General features: G+C 42.2%; 1 protein-coding gene across 2 annotated transcripts in view; it reads right to left on the bottom strand.

Annotated features, from left to right (window-relative positions):
• The window catches only part of ELMOD1 (ELMO domain containing 1), a 43,376-nt gene extending 37,803 nt beyond the window's left edge, over nt 1-5,573 (bottom strand). Inside the window, exon 1 of one of the 2 annotated variants that reach the window (XM_059466592.1) lies at nt 5,419-5,573. The gene's annotated coding sequence lies outside the window, so the exon portion shown is untranslated. Of the gene's footprint in view, nt 1-5,237 lie in introns of both variants that reach the window. The other variant, XM_059466594.1, reaches the window with a different exon arrangement.
• Between the last annotated feature and the right edge of the window lie 6,463 nt (nt 5,574-12,036).

The following is a 12,036-nucleotide window of genomic DNA, read 5'->3' as shown; positions in this document are numbered from 1 at the left end:
ACTTTATTTTGGGTGCCCACTCTCAGACAGCAAAGGATGCTGGCAAAAATTTGATAGTAGAAAACTGGAAAGACAAGAGAAGAGCATGTGGGGAAGACAAGAGAAAGAAGAAACATGAAAACCATTGAAAACTGTTCCTGCAATATTACTGAGGAGGAAGAGGAACAAAGTGGAGCCAACAGACTAGGACAGGATGATTGACAGGATTGCCATAAAGCATTTATTCTTAACACACTGAAAATTTAACTTAACACCGAAACACACTTAACACTGAAAATTTTCCTCCTTCAGTGTCTTTTTTTTTCTTAGAAAAAGTGGGCATACTTTTATTTCTTATAGTCTCGCTCTTAACCTAGTAAGTGTAAAGTGATAGGAAAACTTCTAAAAGAAATTACATTAAACAATTCCAGAACCCTTGCAGCAGATACACCCATAATAATTCAGTAGCATGAACTGATCTTATCCTTGAGACAGTAACCTGAACAATATAGCACAGGTTGGTCAGGACAAACGAGGTTCAAAGAAGAACATGACTATCTCAGGCCATTGGAGATATAGTTGTAGTCCTACTTGAAAAACTGGGGAGTAGATTGTGTGGCCCTTTCCTAATTTGTGCTTATGGTATGTCCTGTTTTCCATGTCATCTTCTGGGAGCACCACCATTTCTTTCCCTTCCTCACTCAGTTCAGCAAGAACTCCTTTTTTCCTCCTTCAACCCATCTGTTCTCCTCAGGCTGCTTTAACACTGACAGTGTGAGGGCCTACCAAGCCCAAAATTAACAAACCCCACATTGATTTTAGTGTTTCAGAGGAACAACCTGCTTGATGGCACACATCCAAGCCAATGTTGATATGTATATGGCTTTGTGAGAGCAGAGTGGGAGAAGGAATGAGAGGCTTGCTCTTATAACTGCCTATCGGAAGAGGACTGTAGTTTCCATGACCACAGAACAGCTTTGTACTAAGGGGCCCAATTTTTATCACCTACACACCCACATGACTGTGCAAGTATTATCAGTGTAGTAACAAATTGTTGATGTGCCATGGACAAGTCTCAACATCTAAGTCATCCTGGAAGATAATGAAAGGTAGAGATTTAATTCTATTTTTCAAATATATGAATAAGACTAATAAAAAATAAAGAAGAAATAAACATAATTAGAAAACTTCATTTCATCACTAGAACAATCTGTAACTAGCTACAGAAGCCCTTGCTCAGCTGGGCAAGTACAATAGTATCAGTTTTGGGGTCCTAGGAAACTTACTGATTCACTTTTGGCAGACACAGGCATGGCCACAGGCATACAATAGGGGCTTAAATGGCAGATGGTGTATATACATTAAGGAATAACTCCTATGTCTGGGAAACTGATTGCCAGCTGTACACAGTCCCAAACAAACCTTCTTTGCAGAAACTGCCCTTCTTTCTGATGCACCATCAGAAAACATTGGCTGACCATGGCCTAGTTACAAAGATTGATACAGAGAGCTGTGGAGACAGGACTTTGTATAACTAATTCTTTTGGGTTTGGTCTTGTCCCTTATTTTACCTAAGTATCCTTCCCTGGAAAAGCAAAATACATAGCTACTACAGGAGCTACAGCTACATCAGTGCAGAGCACAGACCAAGAGAAATGCTGCTGCCAAGCACTTGAAATTGAAACTGCACAGGATGGGGGAAGGCAGTTTGTTTTTAAACAAAACATCCTATACAGATGCTGGAGTAGCTCCAACCAGGTCCCTGGGGCTGAATATCAGCTTGCAGTTGGTGTGCTCCAAAACATTTTCACCTATTTATTCTCAGGTGCTCCAAGACTAGCCCACAAAAAAAGGTGAAGAACAAAAGCCAGGAGATTTGCTTGAGAAACATTAGTGTAGACATCTATACTTAGACTAAAAATGCCTGTGAAGTAATTTCTTACCAGAGAGGGAAGAACTCACAGGTACACATTTTCCTATAGACACAATCCTGAGGACCACTACTTCACCTCCTAACTTTGCTCTAACAAATTCAATTTCACCTGCTTATATTGTCAATTGTTTTCAATTCCAATCTTTGTAGCTCCTATATTTCTCCTGTTCCCCAGGCTCCTATTGAGGTCTGTGGCTGTATCTATCTGAACTAGCCTGGAGTGCTCAGCTTGCAGACCTGTAGACAGATTAGGATGAGGTAAAAACACTATGCCAATTTTCTCTCAGGTACTTTACTGGGAGGGCTAGAAACTATCTTCTTGAAGGGCCTCTCAGCTGTAACAAAAAGCTGAGAAGTGTTTGCTCACATTTTGCAGAGGAGCAGGATACTGCACTCCAAAACAAACTGCCAGAAACACTTGAAGCTGATGAAGTTGGTGTGGGGCTCTTCATTGGTTTTATGCTAAAGTGGATGAGAACTGCTCACTAGACTGCAGCTAGGAGGTACTTGAAAGAAACCAATATCTTTCACGAAAGGCTCAGTAACTGAATGGGAACACTCCCAAAGCAGAAGTCCTGGTTCAGTTTCAACGGGAGAGCTCAGAGCAGCCAGACTGCTTTGAGACCTGAACCACTTCAAGGCAACCAGAGAAAGTCTTTGGAGGATGTGTCAGATACTCAAGCCAGATGCAAGCCAAATCACTAGTAAACATATCCATGTCTCAAGGCAAAGTCAGACAGGTCAGTTTGTCACCAAAATGCTTGCTTTGCCTTGGAAAGGAGCGCTCGTGCAGTCCCACGTACCACTAAGTAGTGACTCGGGAAGCTGCTCCCACAGTTTCTGCTGTCATACTTCCCTTTCCACTGCCTGGCAGGAGCAAGCAAAATTTCCACCTCCAGCTCAGGCTTGGCAAATCCTGCAGTACAGCACAGCTCAGCACTTGAGCTCAGCTAGGTGGCTGAGCCTGAATCATGTTAGATGGATGCTGAGGATGCTAAGCCTGAACCACAGCCACAGTCCTGCATGACCACAAGCATTCTCCACATCTCTTTACATCAGCCTCATCTTTCATATTATTTTTCCTTACTTTATCTTTCTTGTGTGTTTGGAATCTCACCACCTGGTTTCCTTCTCAGTATTCCAGTAAGCTCTCCTCTGGAGTTTACTTTTCAGGCCTCCTTCCCAAAGCTTGCATTCAAACAGTAATGTATTTCATGCAGTCCTTTGCCCTGCATTACCAAGCAAAGGATTTAAAAGGAATGTCAAATGAAAGAAGCTTTCCAATCAAGAAAGCTGAGCAGATGTTCATAAAAAAAAATTAAATGTAGTCTTATGACCCAGAGAGCATTAAATCCAACAAGATTTGATCTCCAGGCAACTCAAGTTTGTTCTTCTTGCAATTTTCTGCTAACACTTCAAGTGACCCCTTGGGAAAAATAAAGCTTGCCTGGCTCTGTATAGTTATAATGCCCTGACTGTGCAACTGAACATAATTTTTGTTTAAATTGGTTTATGGCTGATCACAGCCTAACTTTAAAATACAAGATTATTTAAATACTAGCAGCAGTCTGGAGCCCTACATATGCCAGCATTTGTGCAACAGCATTTTCCCTGCAGCCAGCAGCAAGTCTGTTTGTGCAGGGAAGATGATAGATAACAAAATAATCGCTTAATGCAACATAGCCCAAAAGTTTACCACTTAAGTATAGCTTAGCTCAGGGGGCTGCAATTCCCTGTCAAGAGTGACAGGAAGATGTTTGATCACAGGAAATTCTTGGGTTCACACATGTCAGTGAAGCTAATGTGATGCTGTCCCATGGTTACTAAAGCTCTGTCTCAAAACTTGAGCAGGCTGGGGATTCACAGACACTGTGGTTGTGTGCTCAGCCATAGCAGGTTTTTACACTAGCAGGACATGTTTCACTGTGTGTCAGTGAGCCAGCAGGAAAGTTAACGAATGCATTCCATTGCACGGTTTTCCCATTGTTCGCTGCTTTCCTGGAATCATCTTCTGCCCATTTTCTGTTTAGAGTGATACATACAGCATCTGATGCTGTCACATGATTTCACCCTTGAAAATCATAGGCTTCCTGTCTGCAAGATTCTATTAGCCTTGATGGTAAGTCATTTGCTATGCAATGTAGTTTTGCATTAGTTTCAGTTGAAATATTTCTTAAAATAATATGCAGATTATAAGAACTGAACAAGTTAAAGGATATTTCTAGATGTAACTCCACCTGTTCAGCTTGGCAACACGGTGGCCCACATTTTTAAAGACAGTCAGAGAAAAGCAGGCTCTCCTAAGAATCAGTGTCTCATCTGAACCTGCACTTTGCTAAATAGATATAAGTATGCAACACCTACCAAATTACTACACATAATGAGGCTTTTGCTGTGCTGTTCCCAGGGAGATGAGGTGTTCTTATCACACTCAACTGATTCAACTATTCATCGATCTACGAGTACAAAATAACATTCTTTAAAAATGTGCAATGAAACGTTTGGAACAGAAGGCAATCAGCAAGCCTATTGAAGAGCACAGGAATGATGCAGGATTTTAGAGATGCTATTTTTTCTATTCTATTTCATTTTAGGATAAATTAGAATAACGGGGAGTGCAGGAGGGGGGCAGGGGGAAAGATAAGAGAAAAGAATGAAAACCTGGATTGACTAAAGCATGCAAGCCACAAAATAAATTTCTTTCAGTTTCTAAAATGGCTTCTTTGTTTCAAATGCCTTTGTCACAAAAAAACCAGCTTGTTGTGATTTGACTGTTGAGTTGACTGAATTGGGACAAAGGTGTTGTTCTTCCCTCTCCCCCACCGCCCCCATTCTGACATACACTTTCCCTATTCTCTTTTAGCCATTTTAAAGGAAATTATAAGAAAAGCAGAAACGGTGAGGACAAAGGGAAACATCAAAGCCATCAATCCTGGAATAAACTCGGAGCAAGTGTAACTTCAATACACAATGACCATGTGGGGGGATGAAGGGGAGGCGGGGAAGAAGAGAGTGCCATGGAAAGAAGAAGCCATCATTGTCATGTGCACACGTTGGTGTAGCTGAGGCGCACAGAGCTCGGGCCAGGTGCGGAGGGGCAAGCCAGGCCGGCGGCGCAGGGCAGGGCGGGCTGCGGGGCAGGGCAGGGTGCGCAGCCCACTGCGGAGCCGCAGAGCCGTGCGCCTGGCGGCCGCCCAGTGCCGGCCTCCTCCGTGCACTTATAAAGGATGGGGCCGCTAGAAAAAAAAAATTAAAATTAAATTTTAAAAATCAACTACGAATACCCTAAATGTGCAAGCCACTCAGCGCCCCCAAATTTCCTTACACCGCAAGGTCCTTCTATAAAGCGTCCCGCGTTCAGAGGGGCAAAACTTCTCTCCCACCGGCGGGCGGTGAGCAGGGGAGGGAAGCGGTGCAGGCAGCTGCGATGCGATGCCCGGAGCCGCCTCCCGTCGCTAAGCGACCCGCGGGGCCGCCGCCGGGGCCCGCCGCCGCCGCGCACTCACCGCTCCGCGCCGCTCCATGCCCGCGGCGCAGCGCAGCGCAGCCGCCGTCCCGAGCCGTCCTTCCAGCCGGGAGGGACACGGAGCCGCCGCCGCGATCTGGGTCACCCGGCGCGGCGCCCGGCGAAGGTGAGGAGGAGGAGGAGGCGGAGGAAGGCGGGCGGCGGTGCCGCCTACCGGCGAGCGCGGGGGGAGGCTGCGGCGGGGCCCGAGCCCGCCCCGCAGGGAGGGGAAGGGGCCGGGGAGCCACCGGAGCTCCCTGCGCGCCGCCCGCCGTCCGTCCCTGGCCCCCAGCGCAGGGCGCACCTCTCATCCCTGCACTTCGGGACCTTCCCCCCGCCTCGTCCTCCCCGCGCCTGCCGAGGAAAGGCGATACCTGTCTGCGCTCAGGGGAGCCCAGCCACGGTGGTGCGGTTAAAGTCCTACGGAAAAGCTGGGAGCATGTCATCGGTGTCCCGGCTAACTGGGGTAGTCCAGCCACAGTGGTACGGTTAAGGTCCTATGGGAAAGCGGGGAGCATCTCCCCGGTGTTAAGGTCCCGGCTAGCTGGGGTAGTACTCAGCGAGCCAGTATCCTTCCTCCATATCCCATCCCACCGACCTGGCAAGCAGTGTCCTTTCTCTCCCAGCAGTATATCCTGAAGGCTTTTGATCTTCAAAGTTTGAAGTCAGCTAATTGGGATCATAGGCATGTCATCCTATTTTTATAGCTCTCCCCTCTAGGAGAATAACAACTGTTGTCTGCAGCATCCACAGAATCATTTAAAGTTGCCCAGTGCAGTATCTACTGCCAGTAGGCAAGTACTCTGTGTTTCATTCACCCTTACTGCTGCATGCATCTGTCCAGATGTTCCTTTGAAGCTGCAAGCAGCCTGTCAGGCCACATTGGCATCCCGACATTAGCCAACAGCTTCATGTTTCAGAAGTCCTTTGAAAATGCTAATTAACCTATTTTTCTAAGTGTTCTCTATGCCTAATTTGAAAATAGCTTTCAGCATGCCTGTTTCAGGGACATGGTTTAATTTCTTCTGAATCTCCCTTTTCAGTTATTTTGATCCCATAATCAACTGTCACATTCAAGAAGTATGGTGAAAACACTTGGGCTGTTGTGTTAAACATTTAATGATTAGGAAACACTGTTCATGTCTTAAGGCAAAGCAGACTGGTATTTAATTCTCCTCCTGGCTAGAGCTATGTTGTCTGTCTTCCAGCTGCCATCAGCATACCTGGTGCACCTGGCTGGCAGGTGCTGTGTCCTGCAGGGCTGATGGAGTGGCAGGGACAGAGGAGGTCCTAGCAGCCTCCACCTCAACGGTGTGGTCCATCAGCAAATGAGGTCCAACACTCAATGGAACAACTCAGCAGTTGGTATCAGACTACAGCTTTACCACCTCATCTCTTACTTGCATCATGCTTTGCACACTGAAGTAATCTTTCAAGCATAATTCCATGCATCAATGCAATTAGAAAAGTAGTTATTTTCTCCTGTGTCCTGCATTAGAGCAGTGTTTCTAGTTACTGTATCACAACTATGTCCACCCCCAACACATCAGATCCTTGCTCTTAGATCCTGTGCCCGTCAGAAATTTCTCTTGCACTAGGCCAGCGGACCCAGTGCAGGTCTGTAGATGTCTGAACAGAATAAACTCTAAATTGGGGGACCTTTCAGGGGCTTCAGGAGCAGAGTTTGGTTATGCTTCCCAAAATAAATCTAGAGAGAGAGTTGTAAGACAATTCATTCACATTATGCAAGATGAATCATGAACATAAAAAGCCAGATCCTTGCTACAGGATGACATGCTCCTGTTCACAAATATTAAGGAATTCAAAATGTGAGCTAGAAAGCCTTATTGACTTCTTCTCTTACTGTTGTGGCAAATTTAGGGGATCAACATGTTTGGAGTTTCCAGACAGCCTCCTGCCCATTCTCTGGAAACACGCAGTGGTACATGGCTGTACTGTAGTCATGCATTCTGTAGTCTGCCATTTCAGACTTGCCTGGATTTTTTTGAGATCCTCGTTGTCAAATTTCAGTTTGATGTACCCATTCACTCAATATGTTGGTATGGAAGCTGCTCAGGTTGCTATGACTTCTGTGTTCAGCATCGTTGTTTAATGGAAAGTTGAGGCAAACCAGCATATTATAAAAAGTTCTTCTGTTTATAAGCAGTTATGCTGTACTTCCTTTTAACAGCATAACTAATTTTAACTGATGGCAGATGAAAGGAACTGTGAATGACAGCAGAAATATAATCTGTACTTAGAAGTGGCAGTGAAACCATATTAGAAAAATATAGATGTAGGACCCCACTAGTTGAGCAATGTCACGCTTTTGCAGCAATAGCTCATACAGCCTGCTGTGCTTAATAAAACCAGCAAGGTCACCTGCATGATTAATTTAGCATTGTAAAGAAGGTGACAGAAGCAGCAGAAAAACCAGATAGCAACATACCTTGCTCAGATATTAGTGAAAAATCAAAAGCTCAAGTCCCTTATTATTTTGGATAGACACTCTTGCTGTTACAGAAATTATTGATAAAGAAAAAGTTGATAACAAGGATATGTGCTGTGTCCTTGTAAAGAACCCAACTAATATCACGCAGCACTTTTCTCAGACAATGTGCCACCCAAGCATTATTAACTGCACCATAAGAAGTTATATTTTAGTCAATGGTTTTATAGTATTATTTTGTTTCCTTTTTAACATGTAGCATTTTTCATTTTGTGACAATATAGAGGTGGCAGAAATCATTTAGCTACACTTGTATTCTTTGACTTAAAATCAACAAGAGGAAGAAGGTATTTTACCTAACAAACCTAGTACTGCTGGAATAATCCCAAAAGATGTAGGAAGAAAGAACAAGGGAGGAATAGGAAAACTCTCCCTGTTTACATAAGGAACTTTCTTACCTCAGTTTCCAAAATCTGTAGTTCAGATCATCAATCCCTCTAGTTTTCACTCAGCATGAGATAGGCTACTCTGTATAAATGACAAGCTTCCTAGGCTGTTCTCAAATTTCCTCGATTGCCCCTTTTGAGGGGATTCTTGTCAGCTGGGAGTTCTTTGTGCCTGGTTTAGGACAAGCATCAAATACAGACTGTCCTGTGATGGTGAATTATATGGCTCTCATCCACTGATATTTTAGCAACTAGGGCTGTGTGCACACAAGCTTCAGGATAATTTTTTAAACCAATCTTCTAGATGTTTTATTCATTTCCAGTCCCAGACTTTGCTTCACTTGTATTTCTTTGACTGAAGATGCCATAAAGTTTAACATGGGTGACACTAACAGAAGCCTGTAGATGATGGTAACATGAGAGATGAAGTGTGTCAGGCTTACTCATAGAGCCTTTAGAGAGATGACAGCTAAGTGAAGCAGCCAGTATGCTCATTTAATTTACCCATTTCTTGAGGGAAAGAATTTTGCCAGAATTTTGCCAGAAAAGACTTTGTCTACATATAAATTAAGAGCATTTAATGTTGTAATATTGTAATTTAAATCATTCTGGTGTATATTTCTACATAGAAAGAATAAAATATGGTGATATAGACATGAGTTCCAAATACTATAGACTAGCAATACTTGCTTTTTTCTCTTAATAAAATTGAACAAACTTGAATGTGCAGAAACTGTGCCCTAATCATCACCAATATGTGTACCAACCATATTATGTCTGTGTGAAAAGAAAGATTTGCCTTTATAACAGAAAAATTTTAAATCAATTTCTAACAAGGGGGAAAAAAAGGTGATGTGTTTTGTTTTTTTTTTCTATCTATTCTTTTCATTCATCCTCTGCCATTAATTAGATCCATATTCTGAATGTATGTGTTACACTTCATGCAAAGATTATGAAGTGTTTCACCAACAATGATTCATGAGGATTCACAACTCCTGGTGATTTGGGTAAATATTTATGTAAATGTCATACAGATCAGCAAACTGACTCGCTGACAAGTGGTGTTTATAAAAGAAAAATCACAAAGTTTGGATCCATCTTCTTTTTTTTCCTTCTTTTGCTTATTCAGCTTAAAAGCTTACAATTCCTGTTTTCCAGATATGTTGTGTGCACATAGATCCAGAGAAGTAATGAAAATTGATTACAAGAGCAGCAAATGGGGTGACCCAAGCATCTGACCATATTTTTGTTTAGAAAATTTTAACTTGTGGTTGAACAGCTATTATTCTTATAAAGAAAGTAAATATGTTGCACAAGCAACAGCTAATGAGTTCTCCTGACATGATGCCTGAAAGGAGATGAAAGAATGGAGTCCCAGTCCAAGGAATACATTGCAATATTCTCTCCAGGCAGTGGGGGCACCAAGGATCTCACTTAGCACGGAAATGCAACATTTAGTTCTCTTATGTAAACAGTACTGTGTCTTTAAAAATTTACTTCAGAGATTGTGTCCAAACTGCAAGCACTGCATCCTTAAAAATGTATTGAGTGCTCAAGTAGACAGAATCAGAGCCTGTTATTCCATGATTGTCCTTATGATACATTTATGCCCTGAAGTTATAACTGTGAGAAACTATGTTTTCCTAGTGTAGATATCAGGGAGGATCCCTGTGCAAGGTCGCATTGCTTCCTGAATGCCTACCAAACCCTAATTGTTTGTGACAGAACTGAGTTTTCCCAGGTTACTGTAAGATTTTGACTCTATGGCCAGAAGAGTATAATATAGTTCAAACAGCATTTAAAAAATTATATTTCCTATTTGTTTAATGTAAAACAGGCAAAAAGAACCAGAAGAGAATGTAAAGTACATGCAGACTTTGAAGGGATGACAATTTTCAGTATCCATGTCAGAGAAAACAAATATTTTATGAGACTCTTTCTAACAACTCTGTCTTCAAAGCTAAACTCCACCATGTGTTGATGGGTTTAATGATTTAGAGGGAAATCAATATTTTGTATGGTTCTTTCAGTACTCCATATTACTTTTCTGACACCCCAGAAAGTGTGCTAGACTGGCAAATGATCTCACCTAAACTTTGCCTGAACTGTAGAGAAAGAGTTATAGCAGCAGTGAAAGCAACAATTCCAGTTCAGCAGAGAATTATCATCTTTTCTTTAAAGCTTGCATGGCATTGGAAAGATTTAAAGCCCTAAGTCACCAAGATTGTTTATGCCAAGAGGAAGCTAAAACTGAGGACAAGACAATTCCATGCAATGTATGGTTTGCTTAGTATTGGTACATGTGGGACTTTGAAGGCTGAGGACCATTCACTGAGAGGTTTTATTTGAGCAGAAAAATCTGGCAGGAGCTTCACTGGGAATTTTTGAGATAACTTAATGGATATTATGCTTTCCAGTACTTGTATCTAGGGAATTTACATCTCTTGGAGTCTTCCTTAATGAAATCAAGAAATTATCTGTTTTTTTACCTCTGTGTCCACATGTTGCAGGAACCTCTCAAGAGCTGATTCTTTGCACTGGCAGTACATATAATGAAATGTCTTCAGACTTGTAGCAGACACATCATAATTACAGTAATTTCAGTCTTATGCCTGAAAGTTCACAGGAATTTTCTGAAGACTCACCAGAAAAGGATCAAAGATTTTCTGTTTATTGGGGCTTACAGATTGTGCTCCCAGCTCAACTGCAATATTAATGCACCCATTAAGCAATGTAGGCATTCTTTTGCGGTGTTTGACAACAGAAGGTAAAGCTGTTCCTCCCTGCCTCTAATAAACAGCCTTAAACTTCATTAGTGCAATCCCATGGCATAGCAGAAGTGCTCAGTTTAGCTAACCCGTGTCCAATCCTAAACATTCACTGACAGGTTTGGTTCTGCAGATGGCAAGGTCTGTAGCTGTCCCGGTGGAGAACTGGAATCTCCCTGCTCAGAAAAAGCTGTGTCATGGTGCTAAAGAAGCTTGCTCCACAGGAGGATCACACCTGGTAACAGTGGTAGTGAACCTGCCAACAGAAATGCAGTGTTGCCAAATATTACAGTTTCACTGTGAGGTTTATGCTATTTAGTGTATTTCTTGAAGTTTTTGTACACAGAATCTTGAAATTTCAGGAAAAGTGCAGCTTTTTTATTAAAGGAAAGCGGAAGTACTCTAAAATCTTACATTTGTGGAAAAAAGCTTGAAAAAGTTTGGAGATATTAACAGAATGTAGGCTAAAGCTTAGAAACCAGAAAGCATACTGATACTACTTGACATTTTAAGTCTCTTGAGTATACAAGCATTTTGATCACTAGCATTTGAAAATCCCACTGATTTTAACAGGGCCCAGACTTCTCATGTCTCTTTCAGTCTTATGCGTTTGCTAACAAGCTTTTAAAAGTTGGGTTTTTTTGACTGTTTTTCTTTTTTAGAAAGAAATAGAAAATCTAGCATTGAACAGCACAAACACAGAATAAAAATGACATGCAGCATAGAGCCAGCCTTGCCTTTGTCCTGAAAAATATAAGCCCTTGGCATTGCAGAGGTTTGTTATGGAGAGTTTTATTATCTCAAGCAGCAGCAGTTGCACATTTTGAATTTAGGTCAACACATATTTGTCCAAGTGCTGAATTATGACATGAACACTATCCTAAAACAATTTATCTTGTGTCTCATCCTTTATTACAGTACTTCTCTACAGGAGTAGTCACGGGTGATTTTGAGCT

Source organism: Ammospiza nelsoni, chromosome 2 (assembly GCF_027579445.1).
Source record: "Ammospiza nelsoni isolate bAmmNel1 chromosome 2, bAmmNel1.pri, whole genome shotgun sequence".
NCBI lineage: Eukaryota > Metazoa > Chordata > Aves > Passeriformes > Passerellidae > Ammospiza > Ammospiza nelsoni.
This window is presented reverse-complemented; position numbering and strand designations above follow the sequence as displayed.